Source organism: Aulostomus chinensis, chromosome 20 (assembly GCF_037954235.1).
Source record: "Aulostomus chinensis isolate RoL2024-O1b breed Wild chromosome 20, RoL_Achi_v1.0, whole genome shotgun sequence".
Lineage (NCBI taxonomy): Eukaryota > Metazoa > Chordata > Actinopteri > Syngnathiformes > Aulostomidae > Aulostomus > Aulostomus chinensis.
The window spans coordinates 11,420,675-11,435,999 of NC_141339.1; the positions used below are offsets into that span (position 1 = coordinate 11,420,675).

The 15,325-nt window shown below is 43.0% G+C and overlaps 1 long non-coding RNA gene across 1 annotated transcript; it reads left to right on the plus strand.

The window, feature by feature from the left end:
* The first annotated feature begins 4,954 nt into the window (after nucleotides 1-4,954).
* Nucleotides 4,955-5,776, plus strand: LOC147242806 (uncharacterized). The gene is made up of 3 exons (XR_015110741.1): nucleotides 4,955-5,004; nucleotides 5,215-5,283; nucleotides 5,737-5,776. It is a non-coding gene; the product is annotated as an uncharacterized LOC147242806 (long non-coding RNA).
* Nucleotides 5,777-15,325: the final 9,549 nt, after the last annotated feature.

Sequence of the window (15,325 nt, forward strand, 5' to 3'; positions counted from 1 at the left end):
CTGAACCTGAAGTTACCTCATTAACCCACTGATCCTGCTTGATAATACAGGCTCCCGGTTTGCACCTGCGTCGGACAAATCAGGGGCGAGTCCTTATTCGTATCATAAAAAGGAAGATTATAACTCACCGACAGAGTGAACTCACTCGTAAGTGATGCACAGATCAGCTCTGGCGTAATCCAAATCCACACGCATCCACCCGTTGCTTTTTCAAAGGAATTATTTCCTCCAATTATTACCGCAATGGACATTTCACTCCATTTCTATATTGCCTTTTCAATTATGCAAAGCGGTTCATAAGAGTCTGTCGACAAGAGACGTGTGCGGTTCCGAGCTAAAATAGACTGAAAATTATCCGTAGATAGTCTCATTGACACCAGTCATGCAATATGGGGGTCAAATGCAGTTATGTGGACCCAAAAGCCCTCAAGTAGAGTGCAAGATGCTATAATCACCTGTTCATGTGGTGGAGCAATACACCGATGAAATACCTTTTAGTCTAAACTATCCCAAATCGTCCAGTTTATGCCTGTCAATTCTCATTAATTCATGTATAATCACAGTAATTTCCATATATTTACATTATCCTTTCCTGTCTCTGGCACTCTATTACTTGCAAAATAAAAAAAAAAGAAAAACTCAGCCTAAATCCTGGAACTTTTCTGGAAGGTCTATAAAAATTTGATTGGAAACTTTCCAACCATACGACTTTTTAAAGACATCAGTTGAAGGACAGCAGGGGTAAATGAAGGCTTGTTCTCTGGTTACTCAAAGCACACTGTATAATGTAGGAAGACGTCAGTCACTGCGCTGCAGGCCAGACAGCAAAGTATTGTACAACGCATTGTAACTTTTAACACGTACAAAGTGAAACTGCTGCATCCCTCCAGTCGCATGTAACTGGAAGCTTTGACAGTCCCTCCACCTCTACATGTGTCAGTGTTAGCTCATGTTAGCCCAGGGAGTGCATTCATGTCCCTTTCTGTTTTCACTGGCAACCAACCTGCTGGAAAATATTGTATATCTACGGCGTCCCGCCAAGCTTCCATCTTGTTTTCCTGCACTTGCATCACAAACGTGAAAACCTCCACAGAGGCTTTTGTGCAGAAGAGCATTGTCTAACGTACCAGTATACCTTGCTCTGGCATTATGTCTGAAGACTGGGTGTGCATGTGTTAGCGCAACATCTCCAAATTGATCCAAGTTGCCCAGCAGAGCTGTACTGTACATTAGCTGACAAATTGTCAGCTGATGTAATTCGTCTTTGTTGCAGAGATGCCCTCTGAGATCCCACGCCGCTCAGAAAACGGTGCATCTTTACTCTCAGCTATTCTTCACCCTCTCATCTCACCACTGGGGTCTTCCAAAGCCCTTGTAGTACCCATCACTGTGACTGTAACCCACCTTTAGAACTTCTTAGGTGACAGAATCAGGACAGCTCCACCGTCAGCAGCATCAAAGCCTCAGCATGACGGAAACTGATTAATAAGTAAAGAAAAGAGTGACAGAACAAGAGAGGCGCCCAGATTACACAAAGACAGTAAAGTCACCTGGGGCCTCTAAAGCAGAAGAAGTTTCCAACCTGTTTGTTTTCTCCTACTCACTCGATCCCATACAAGCATCTTCCATTCCAGCAGCAGCAGGAGCAGAGGAGGAGGAGGAGGAGGAGGAGGAGGGTGAGTGGACTGTCACTGCTGTAGAAGGCAAATAGAAGTTGGAGGAGCACGAGAAAGCGTGTGCTTACTCCCGCACTCCCTCAGCACGCCGCTGTTCATTATTCCACCAATCTGTCAGCTCCCACTGCTGAATCATCTTGGTGACACAGGAGGGGGGCGCCTGCTCACGCATCCCGATGCTCTACAGTCATTTTTGATGTTTCAGGACATGAATGGCTCATTGATTGTGAGAGGGAGAAATTGAACAACACACATTCATATGCATGAGAAAGGACTTCAAATAGGAGAGGGAGACGTTTTGGAATAATGATGAATTTGACTTCGCCCTTTGTCTTCTCTCACACTTCCACTTCCTATCTTCTCTCCCCTATTGTACCTTGTTCTTCCAACAATGAGTCCCATCCATGTGTAGCTCTGTACAGCTTGTTCAGTTTAACACTGTCTACATCCGTCACAACCGCAACAGAAATCCTTATCTCGACATTTAGTGGCTACTCGGAGTAGAACACAGCCTGTGACATGTTATTTCCTAAAAGTTCGGCTCTATTAAAAAAAAAAAGTGCAGTGTGATAAGATTTTGTTTCCAAATACACTTTCTCAGATGCTTGGAAGTTTATGAGGCATCACTGTTTATCAGCTGCTATCTAGTGTTTAAGTGCAATCTTTATGACACTTGAAAAACAGCTATGAAATTTACAGTGAGGTGGTAAGGTCACCCTGCAGATGGTTCCTCATGTCTTGCCAGCCTTCGCCCACCCACCCCCTTGTGGAGCCCAACGATCCTGCTTTATCACCAAAGAGAACAAGCTCATAAAGTTACATTCAGGCAATTTTATTAGAGGACATCCCGGGATTAACTCCCCAATGATCTTGCTTGACCTCAGAGTGAGGGAGAGGCCTAGGTGCAATGAAGCTAGCCCTGCTCCCTTCGCTAATGTGACCTGACAGGTCCTGACTCTCAAAGTGTGATTAATGTGAGCTGCAGATGGATGCATTTAATGTCATCTGCAATATCACCGCTCTCCGACAAATGAGCGCCCAGATGTAATAAATTCCTGTGGCACATTGTCCATTTCAATCAACAAACTATTTATGCAGAGGTGAGATTTTTTTTGGGGGGGGGGGGTGTATTTTCTTACACTGTGCCTCGGAATTTATCAATCACTCAGCAGATGAGCCCTGAAGTGTCACAGAAAAGTCAAAGAGGGACAGTCTGCATCCATCTCCCATGAATCACTCCTTCAGTATTTGCTCATTAACCAGGAAGTGTTACGATTTTGGCTCCTCATGGGAGCAGTGCTCGCTTTGAGAAGGCAGGAGGGCATCAACCCGAGCAGCTGATGGGTACTATGAACCGACACAGTTATGGGCTTGGGACTGTTTTAGACAGTAATATGCGCTTCCAGGCCCATGCAGATGCTAGAAGTTTCAACAATGTCTTCTTGATAAAAGACATTGTTTGTTTGTTTATTCGTTAATTTACTATATTTATGTACTGTTCTTCAACATGATGACACTCAAAGTGTGTTACAGTGTGCCTCATTTAGCCATTCACACCGTGACATCAGAGGCTGCCGTGAAAGACGCCAACCTACTCGTTGAGGACAAGACAGCGCCACAGGTCTGATTTTCTTTGGTCAACCTAAAAGTTAGCATCACCATAAGTACCTTTGATCAAGCGCCTTTGGGATTTATACTGTAACTCTGTGGCTAACAAAAGTTGAAATACATTAGCAGGAAGCTGATGTAAAACCATGAACAAACTATGATGGCGGATGCATGATTTCAAAGTCACATCAACCAGCTTTAAAGTCTCTGCAGTTTTTAATCTAGCCACTAGTTAAAAACTGTAGTTTTAACAACAAAACAATTCAAAATTCTTATGGATCCGGCCATACTCCCTGCCGTATGGAATGGGCCCTTCCCACAGGAGCCAAGCCTTCTGATTCCACTTGCTGCAGCCAGGGATCATTCATAACAACTAGCTATTTTCTCTGTGATTTGATGTTCTTTGATCTCAGGGCTATTATGAACTTAAAATGGAACTGGGGAACTTGTTAAGTCGTGTTAGGAAGTCATTGAAGTTTAAAGTGTACAGGGAAGGCTTGAAATGGTGTTCAAGTGGTGAAAAAGATTGCTTCTTCTCTTCCCGGCTTTCTACGTAGCGTTCAGAGAAATCTGACCTTCCGCGTGGCGAATACCACAAGAGGGGGGCATTCGTGTAGCTTCCTCTTGTGAACAAGGTAAACACCAAACCATTCCAATGCGCCATTCATAAGCTCTTGAGGCATGGGAAGATTCTTCTTTGAATCATTGGCTGTGATGCGCTGCTACTACCAGAAAACTACACCACTGGAAAAACTGACTGCTGTCAACGGTTCTGCATATTTATTCGGAAAATTTGCAAAAGTTAGGTGCAGTGATGACTGGTAAATATTTGCAGGTGAGAGGATAGTCATTTTTCAAATCCTTTTTTGTCAACTCTAGTGTAGATGAAAATGTACTGTATCATACAATCATGCCATAATTTAAGATTTGTTAAGCTGTTTAAGTATTTTGGGGAAATATACACTTAATTTGCCACCTTCTCCAGTACCAGACAAGAGGATAGATGTGCCCTGGATGGATGGATTAATGGATGGATAGATACCTGTATAGGGTAGTGTTCAGGTGTTAGCGTTCCTCCGCTAACCGTAAACTGCCAACAATACAAGTGTGATGAATAAAACTAGTGTTAAAATGTGGTTTGATTGTTATTTTAATTACTTTTGGCTACAGGTTGAGACAAAGTCTTAACACAGCGCAAGCAGTCGCTGCAAGGTTTTGTGTGATTGTGTGAGTAACCTCATATTTATGGTTCTCATTTCAGATTTCTAGTGGCAAGACGTGTCATCGGTCTGGGGCTGCCGACCGGAGAAATACAGCATGACAAACTGTGGACGTGGAACCCCAGAGGGCCTATTATTGGCTGTAGTGCACGTACAAGTATGTACCCATCTGTTAAAGTAAAGGTTAGCACCACCTGTGCAGAAATGACCAGTGTCAGCATTGAAAGGAAGAAGCCACTTGTGTGTCATTCCACCTAAGTCTTCAGAGAAGAAGGTGGTATTGTTGCGGACTGATTAAATGACTTTAAATGAACGTGAATTTTTGTTTCGGTTATTGTTGATTCTCATTGACGAAGCATTGTAGATGGATCGGTGAGGATGCCAGAAGGAAGACTGTTTTTTGGCGAGATGTCAACCCCAGAGGCCAGTGCAGCTGAGTTGAGGACTGAGGTCCTGACGATTTTCAACTCACTCTTTTGGCACCCAGCAACAATCCGAGAGTAAGACTCTGAGTGAAGCAGGAGCAGACTCCAGCATGCTCCTGATCAGTGTGTTCAGGGGGGGAATGTGTGTGGATTGTATTTTAATATCTTATTGTTTTTAGTAAATGTAAATAATCTTAGAGATAGAAAATATTTTAATGGTTGTGATCATCAGTTTTATTTAGGTTGGGTTTTATTTTTAGGTATGTGTTCTTGACTTTCCTCAAGGTCCTACTATTAAGGTGGCTCAGCAGGATTTGCTGCATCAAGAGTTTGATCGTGGAGCGCTGCATGTGGGTATGCACCTTTGTATATTTTGGTATTTTTATTTGACTGTATTAGGTTGGTTCAAGGTGTTGAATGTTTCTTCCCATATCAGTAAATTGACTGACTCAGGTGTCTATGTTCAGTTACCGTAGCGCGGGTGATGTATGATTGGCTACTTAGTAAGATGTCATGGTAATCGATGTGACCCATTATAGTAATGGGCCGTTACATGCGAATGCTGCAAACAATACATGATCCTGTTCTGTTGTGGGTGTGGTGGGCAAAAGAAACTAGGTATGTCTTTGAGTATGTCAGATTTTATAATGGTACTTAAATGTATTGTGCTGTTGTTTATTATTTGTTTTACATTTACATAGTTGCACTATATTAATATTTATTTTACTCATTTAATGAACTGAGTAGTTAAACACATCACAGGGGCTGTGGAAGAAAGTAAGAATTCATGTCTGTCTGTAACTTTAGGTTGACAATTCTCCAGTGCACCCTGTTGGTCCAGTGCCCCGAGGAAGAGGAGTGCTGGATCTTATTTTACTCCCTCCTAAAATGGGAGCCTTGGCAGCAGCCAAATCCACAAGGAGGAGATAACGGAGAAAGCAGAAGGAGCATGTCTAAGTGCATCAACAACGGCTCCTCTTAAAAATGGGAGGTGGAGGCCTAAACAGGCCACGAGGTAGCTGGCAGATCAGACCTCGGGACCTGGGGAGGAACACGGGCAGGGACAGAAGGGGACAAAGCATGGAAATTCTGGGCCCTAAAAGACCAGGAGATGAATGGCGGAGCCCACCTCAGAAAACTGCGGAAAAACCCTGAGCCCACTTTTAGAGAAGATGGATACCACATGCCTTGGCAAGACCACAAAGGTAAACTCCAAATCCTCTTCACTGCTAGTCCTGTCTGAAGTCTCCAGACTGGTATCCAGTCATGTGAGGAGTAAAGTCTTGTAATTAGTTTTTGAATATTTGGCTTCAGTTTTGTTGTGGATGCATTAGCAGCTCTGCGCACACACTGGGCTAAATATGGAGTATTTAGACCTATTTGTCTTTATTTTGGCATGATTACACTTTATCTAAGTGCAGACCTTGTGTTTTTTTCTGTAACCTGATCTTCTGGACCTTGACCATCGACAGTTGGCTCTAGGGGGAAAAGACATGTTGGGCAAGTGGGGCAAAAGCTGGAATAACGAGGGAAGACCGAAATCGCCATGCGAAGCTCTAGCAAGAAGTCACAGGAGCGCGGCAGGAGGGTCTGAGACAGCAGGGCCTCAGATGAGCCTGAACGTCATGCAGGTCGGCGTGACTGATTAGAGGAAAAGGCACGAAGACACAAACGCAACTCTGTTGTACTTTCCATCCAACACGTGCGACATACGGTCGTCACCCTGCAGAGGGTAGTTAGGAGATCATTAGTCCCCTTGCCCTCTTTTCACAACCTCTTCTCATTTTCTCATGTGCGATCTTTTCTCATATGCAGTCAAATATGAAACATGACTTGTGTCAATATAAAAGACTGACAGTCAGAGGTTGTAAATGCCCGAGAGCAGGCATCTGTGGTCGGGGAGGAGAAAAAACTCTGGAGCTCATAGTGAAACCACCTCTGAATCTGGGTTTTATTTGAGTTTATTAAGGAATGAACCAGGTCACAGTCGCTGAGTTCCCAGCATTTTCTTGACTGCAGTCATTTCCCCCAGATTTTTTCATTCCAAACATTGACTCTTGAAGAAAGCATAGAAAAGTAAGTGCGGGAGTATTTGATGTACTTTTTTTCTAAAATAAGGGAATTTACTCCCAGCACCACAAAAATTTGAGAATGTGCATGTGGTTCAGTTACTTTATTGAGGGCTTTTTTTCTCCTCGTATGTATGAAGTGAGGTTGAATTTAAATAATAAATAATTAACATTTTGTGGTAAATGTAAAGTGACGAACACAAGTTCACAGTCTGAATAGTAAGGTTTACAGGAATTTAGTCACTGGATTATTTATTGTCATTCTTATGAGATTGGACTTTCGATCGTTGGTGTTTATCTGCTCCTCGTGTACGGGAGTCTGCTTTAGGGGGGCTGCTGTTCTACTTTTACTGCTCGTGTAAATTCCAAGCATTTTACAGCTCACACTTACAATTTGCCAGCCTTAAGTTAAGTGGTTGGCCGTGGATAGTGTGCTGTGTCCTGTCAGCGTTGAGTCTTGCTAGTTAGCTTAGCAGCTAAGCCTTAGCTGCTCCCACTCATAGGTGCTCAAATCTCTGGCAACATCATATGTTCGACCACTACAGAGACATTTGATTCGCCCCTTTTAAGACCGTATTGAGACTATTTCTCACTGGTGCAACATAAGTGCCACGTTCCCAGCCAGCCGAGACTCCAGCTTCTGTTCACTAGTAGATAGAACTCACAATCCCTATGGACAGCAGCCCCATGCAGGGATGCCAAGCTCGCTCCCACATCACCAAATTGTCCCAAAAACAGCCACTAGCTGGGATGTCTCTGTAGTGGTTCAACACATCAGCTCTGGCGTGCAAACACTAGAGAGTGTGGAACTAGCAACAATCAGCTGATCCTCCATTGTCTGACTCAACAGGAGGTCAGTGACATCAGCATCCAGCTTGCTAGCGCTGCTATCATCTCCTGAGTGTGAATTACTCTGCTACTTCATGCACGCATGCGTGTATAAATAATAGGGAGTCAGCCAGTAATCCCCTGACGTGTTTCCAGGGCTGGGGTCCCTCCGGCCCAACCAAGAAAAGCTCATATTTTTATTACTCATCAACCATAGCACTAGAAAATAATCCCTGCGCATCAAAGATCCATCATACAATCAAGATTATTTACAGAAACTGAAAAGTTCTTCTTTAAGCCAGTTCACATGGACTCCAGGATTTTGATTGAAATTTGTCTGACTTGTCCAGAAAAATACTGCAAAAGTACAGGCATCAGTATCCGCTGTCTACATTTCCTCAAGTTAATCATTGTTCCTTGAAATATTTGTCATCTTTGGGCCAAATTTAGTCAAAATCAATCCAGTAGGAATAACCAAACATCCTATAACCTCCCCGGCAGAGGTTATGGTAAGTGAAATGTCATCGTTCAAGACAGTGAATCATTTGAGGGATGCAGCGCTCAGCTATAAGCACCCGGGATTCATGAAATTTCATTTTGTATCATAAAAGATTCAACGCGTGTGTGAAGGTCTATTTCATGAAGTCTGCACATGAATTCGAATTTCTTAGACAAAAGATGAGTGAGACCTCTGCATTCGATTTTTAAGTGTTTTGTTTGTTTTTCTCTTGTCAATTCAAACCGTAGGCTCTCCCGTCCTGATTATCTTACTCATTACCAAATGGGCCAACTTGATGTGTTTGGAAGGTTTTTTTTTTTTCTCCCCATTCTGCTTTTTGACATTTAGCAGTTGGACTCACAGGGGTGCTGAAATGGAGGTAAACAAAGGGTTTCTGGCTCAAAGCAGCACAAATTACAGCTGAATCACCATCGGTATTTCTCAGCATTGCCCTCAACCCCGCAGCAGCTGCACTTCACGTATTCGCCACTTGGCCCCTCTGACAGGTCGGCCTTTATTTTCTCATTCAATGCACGCTCCTAGGTAGCACACATCTTAATCTGAAGAAACAGTTCCATTCCGCTATGCTCCCTATATCCCTCACATTCATCGCTCCTCACCTTGGGTGAAAAGAGGAAAGCGCTAAGAAACAGAAATGAAAGACCGTCATTTTAGTGGTTGAATCATAGATTTAGAGGGAACAACTTGAGGGAAGAGGAAGAATGAGACGGGAACGAGTTGAAATGAGAAGAAAGGAAATGAGGAGGCACGCAGAGAGACAAATTGCTTGACTTGGTGGTGTATTAACTTCCTTGGGTTGAAATTACAGGAAGCAGCCTTTCAATATTTGCGGCAAGGTGACACTGAGCAAAATGTTGCGTCATGACAAATGGACTGGTTAAATACTGCACTCCCTCAATATCGTCTTGTTTAAAAAGCAATCAGTCTACCCCTGTGTTTTATAAGACAAACCCCAAGGGAGCATCTGGAATTTGTGAGACAAATGAGGTTCAAATCGGAAATTAAATAGTCTTGTGGAAAGTAATGAGTGGATCCCGCTTCCTTGACGAGCTTTATGCTGCTGACAAATTACTGGTGGTGCTGATAGACTAGAAGAGACCCGGCACACAGCCAGAAGGCCTCTAGTCTATTTTCGGCTTCTCTATTGTATCCTAGAATGAAAACATAAGGTAGGCTACAAGTGGCCTTGATTTTAAATGTCATTGCATGATGTTTTTGTTGCCATGGAAACATTTCAGTCAGGCTTTGTTCATGTCATGCCTGGTTGATTGTCTCCAGGAGCACTAAATAAGCCTCTGTATTTGAGTATTATAGGTGTGTTTGTCGCCTCTGCGGGGCTTTGGTCAAATAGAAGAACACAGTGTTTATGAGTGGGTGTAAAAAAGGGACAAATAATGACGCCCAAGCAACCTTTTCCCTTGCAGCAGGGTGAGAGAGATGTTGGATGTGTAGATTTTGTCCTCTGGAAACCAGAAATGCCAGCAAGACGCTGTCACTGGCAGAAGTGGCGGCATGGGAGGAGGGTAGCATGCTGATGAGGAAGCTGGGAGCTCATCTGAGTAGGCAAAGCCTTCTTGCACATGCATGCCCCCAGAGGCACATGCGTAAACAGCTGAACACAGAGACACAAGTACTTCCAGTGCAGGCTAAAAGAGCTAAATCACACGTGTACACTAATGCACACGGTACTCTGACCTCGCCATCAGTGAGCTGCTGTGGAGAGCAGACAGAGAACTCTAGCGGCTCACCTGTTCGGCTCAAACTTATCTCTAGGGAATGTTAACACTCTCAAATCTCTCACAAACCCTTGTTAGCCAGCAGAAGTAAACACTTGTATTGCTGATGCAGTAGATAGAGTTGTCAAGAATGGATAAACCCAATAAAAAGCTCCAGGATCCATGAAGCACTATTTTGTATTTTATTTCTCTCTTGGGACACCTCGGACAAAACAAACTCTTCTAAATATCCCAATGCTGAACATTTTTAATCTCTCAAAGTACGGTCTGAACTCACGCTCTCAGCCAAACATCATTGGAAAGAACAGAACAGAACCCAAAAATCTGCCTTCCACTTACAGACAGTGAATGAGCGTGAACAAGGTCCAGCGTATATGTCAAAAAACTATGTTCACACTGTTTCTCTCAAACTCAAATCATTGTGTTTGTGGATCGGAGAAAAAAAAAGGTGGCTTATCCCAGATGATGCGCATGGGAGTTTGTCAACAGACATTTCGTATACTTTTGCTGATGTTAGTTGTTGGTCTCCATTATCTTCAAGCTAAAAATGAGTTGTTAGCGATTTCTTCATTTGAGACACCAAGAATGTAGTCACTCGGGTGAGCAAAAGACACATTTTTATGACTTCAGCACACTCACCTGTGAGTACGCTTGAAAGGTGAGTGACACTGTTTGGGTGAAGTATCACTTTAAATTGTCAAGGAGATCTGAAAAAAAAAACAAAATATGCAGATGTAAAAATGTTGAACGGTTTGAACTGAAAACGAGTACAAGAGCTAGAGATTAAGTCACTTTGAAACACGACCTCGAATATGATCTGAATTCTGCATGAGACTGAAAATCATTTTGGCTTTGCAAAAGTAATCTTTTCAAGTGAGTCTCACCGTTTTCACCTGCAACCCTCCACTCTCTGGCTGTAGTAACACTTACTCAGTCACATACCCGCTTCGAGTCATTCACATTCTCATCCACATGGCTCCTGCATGAAATGTTAATATTGCATTTACGGTCTTGGAAATGTTCACCTGTGTCATAAATGATTCTGCCGGTGCTCCTGACATCACTGCTCACTTAGGCGGACACGTGCGCCGACAGCACAAGCCTTAATACGGGGTCACTGGAGCCATGTGCAAAAGAATCAAACTATTTAATGAATCTGCTATGAACCGATGCGTGAAATGTTTTAAAAGATTAGTTTGTTACTGATTATCTGTCATGTGTGAAATCCATGTGACAAATAGTTGTGTTGGCTAATAATCAGGAGAGTTTAGACTCTTCAGCTGTGGTCGTTGTTTAGGTCCTTTCTCGTTTATATGGGGATACTCCAGCAGTATATTCCTGTCATACCAGCACCCTTCTCTAGTTTGAAATCACATCCCTCTTGTGCCGTGTTTGCTTTTTATTTCCTGCCTTTGTGCTCACCCATGCCTTCTTGCCAGCCGCGGTCGTGGGTAAGGGACATGATATTTTCAGGGCTGTTTGTCCATCCACTCCACTCTCAGTTCAGGCAATAATCTCAGGAACGCCTGGAGAGAATCTCTTCAAAATTGACACAAACATCCAATGGGACTCAAAGATGATCTGAAAATATTTCAGCGGTCACAGGTCAAGGTCGCTGTCGCCTCACAAGAATGTGATATCTCAAGAACGCCCTGAGGAAATTTCATCAAATGATACAAAAAGTCACTCGTTCTGTTGTATTTCGGTCTTGACTTTTCTTAGCTCCTTCTTTAAATGCGCAAGTCTTGCCATCGTTCTGTTTTCCTCACTTTTGGTTCCTTCGCGATCAAGAATCCCGTCCACCATCGTGCTCTTCCTTTCGATTTCTACGTTCAGGTCCACCTGCCTCCATACACAGCATATTAGATTGTTGGGCTAAATGTTATTCAAGACAAAGCTCCATTTCTTTTTGAGTGGTGCAGCCATAAAAAAAAAACCCCAGCTCATCTCAGCTTTGAATATATCGATCTGTCATGTAGCTTGAGGGGAGAGTAGGAATGCAGAATATACACACCAAACTTGTGTATTTTTAACTTTGACAGAACACAAATCCATAAAAACTGGATGTTGGAGTGAATTAAATGTGGCGACTCCAATTAAGTACAGTAACATTGATTAGTAAGAGTGCAGTGGACGAAAACACACTTTATCTCCACTTTACACCTCTAAGGAATAAACACAGATGGATAGATAAGAGCCAGTTTTCCAATAGTTCTTTTATAGCACAGTAAAAACCCATAACAGCATTAACTCACTCCTTCTCCGTAACCTCACTTTGAGCTGGGGAAATTACAAACAAATTCAAGAATGTGTTAACTGAAAATACTAAATAGCTGGGGGGGGGGGGGGGGGGGGTTGATGGAAGCCCATTTATCATTAGTTTTTCTACAACCCGGCACATCAGAGTACCTGTGTTCATTATGCGCCCCACCTCCCCGCTTCCTCGCCGTGTTCTTGTCAGCCTCATTGCTCGAGCTATCGCTGCCTTGTTGAGCCGTCTGTCTCCCCCCTCACCCATCTTTCTCCCGCCCCCTCTCTCTCTCTCTCGCCTTCTCTTGCTCGCCTCACTCCATCTCCTTTGCTGGTAATGGATGCTGAAACTTATTGATTTTTTTACCAGACTATTTCTTTCTGGGCATGGGGCTGTCATTTACGCACTTATGTACACCGTGAGCAGTGCAGACGTTTTTCTTTGAGGTCAGTGAATGCCGAACAATCACACCGCTCATTGGATTTTCATTTCCATAATGTTACTTCACAAGATATGTCTCACACGAAAGCTCTCGTGGTTTTTGTTCTGAGATACTCCCCTATCGCATTCTGATTCACGGAGGTATTCCCAATCCGAGGCTGATCTGATCAGATTACCTGTCAAAATGATCTTGTACTGTGAGGGGTTTGCAGACATAATCTTGATGTTTCCTCAGTCTCCGAGTTAGAAAGGAGCAGCATCGGAATATAGAGCAGAAACTCGCAATAGTCAATGAGGGCGAGTTGACTGGGATGCGTCACAAACTGGATGTTGCGTACTTAGTAGCCAGCACTAGAGCCCCACTTGAGACAATGTGATATTTCAAATTCTCTTCCAGCTCATGCAGCGAAATATGAAAATATACAGGCCGTGCTCATTCTGTCCTCTCAGCCATGACTTCATCCACCGTGATGAGTTCACAACAGAAAGAGTTTCAAAGGCCGGCACCAACTTTCACCGGGAGCCGAGCATGACCTGAAAAGGTTTTGGTTGTCAGAGGTCAAGCTCACTGTGATAGGCACACAGTGGTTTTCCAGTTTTCATATTTTCAGTTTTTCTATGCAAAACATTGCACACACAAACGTAGGTCATGACAGCTGTCCGCCTCCTTTTTCTTTGTCAGATGTAACTTTTGATCATGCAAGTTTTAGTGATATCCTGGTTCAATGGAACTGCCAGTCTAAGATAAAGACCGAGTTTTATATCTTGATTGAATCGTCTCCTGTGCGCCTTCTTAACATTAGATATTAAAATCAGTCAATGCGTCTGTGGTCTCTCTTGTTGGTAACATCAGAACAGATTCGAAAGGCCTCTTGTGTGCATCAGGCATAAATTATGGGACGTTTTGAAAATGAGAGACAATTTGTCCCTTAAGCACATCATAAAAAGCCTCTAATGTTGTTTTCTACTCATTAATCCTAAATCGTTTTAAATCACCACAAATTGACACCCATGAGCGAAAAAGTCCGAGTTACTCTTTAGTAAACAATACCTCTCCTCCTCTCCTCGCCGCATGCGAAATGAGCGGAAATGCGATTTTAATTAAAAACAATAAAGCAGCAATATTCCATGCATGAGGAGCACTCTCAGATTAAGCAAAGATACTATTGAGACTGGGCAAGTCAACAAAATCACAGATAAGAGTTGGAACAAAAGCAGCAGTGTACCCAGACATTAATCAGCCTGTCAAGGGGTGTCCAGATAATAATCAGTAACAACGCACATCACGCCACTCTCTTCTATCTAATTACATGACAAGCTCTGACTCTTTGACTGCGAGCAGCAAAGAGGATGAGAGCAGCACGAGTGCAGCCGCCTGACGCCTCGGGCCATGTGTTTGAGCTGTAGGATTTTTCTGGTGGGCAGCAGCACAGTGATCATTTCTCCAAATGAGAACAGATACTACACCCCAGCCAGGGACTATTGACAAGAGTTATTTTTACTGTGCAGTTTGGCTTGAGGGGCAGGATAACGATTATCACACTTTTTTTTTTTTTTAAAGGTTTTCCTTGTTGTCCTCTGCCCTGAACATGTTGCGCATCAGAAGCAGTCCTAATAGTGTCCAAATTCCTCAGTTGTTTTTAAAAAAAAAACACACACACATTTGCACTACGTATCCAGTTACTTTAAATACTGGAATTACAGCCACTTATGCTGCTCTAATGTGACAAGGAAGCTTGGTACCATCCATAACCGTAGTCAGCTCTCTCCAACATTAGATCACATGGTAGGAGTTTAGGGTACATGAAGAGAAAAGAAGAAAAAGTTAGACATGTTTTTGCTATGATCAAGATATAATTGACAATGCGGGGCCAGTTAGCCTCGCTCGTATCTAAGGTGAAACTTGATGTTTTGACTACATCCTGGAAAGTTCATTACCATTCCTCAAGGTAGTGGATAGGCAGGTAGATAGGTAATAGATGCAAAAGATCCAGGCTGGAGACTGTATATGGTCTGCTTAGTCGGGTGAGGCTAGGGTTATGCTAGTAGGAATCAAAGTTAATGACATTGCCTACAGCAGACAAACAGTAAATATGACTTGACGGTTTTTCAACCACAACATTATCCAGCTAACTAGACGTGACATTGTCCCCAAAATCAATATCAAGATTTTCAGGAGCAAATGATTTGTACAACAGAAGATCATTCTGGTCCACTCAGCTTAACATTACACGAGCAAAAGATAGGGTTAATAACATGGCTTTATCGCTGACAAAAAATAAACATGAACTGACTGTGTGTTTAACACACCGTCATTATCTAGCCAACCGAGCATATTAAATTCTATTTTCAAAACAGAAGGCTGATGGATTCTGTGTGGTCAAAATTGTTACATTCTCCAAATTTGTTTAAACATCATTGTGTTTGTTTTCTCAGTTGTGAACAGCGACTGGCTTTTTCCTCCAGAGGAAGAGCGGGGCTTTAGCCCTTGTAGCAGCAGAATGGAACTTGCTGGTTGTATACAGCTGCTGTGTCTGCAGTCCAACTTTTT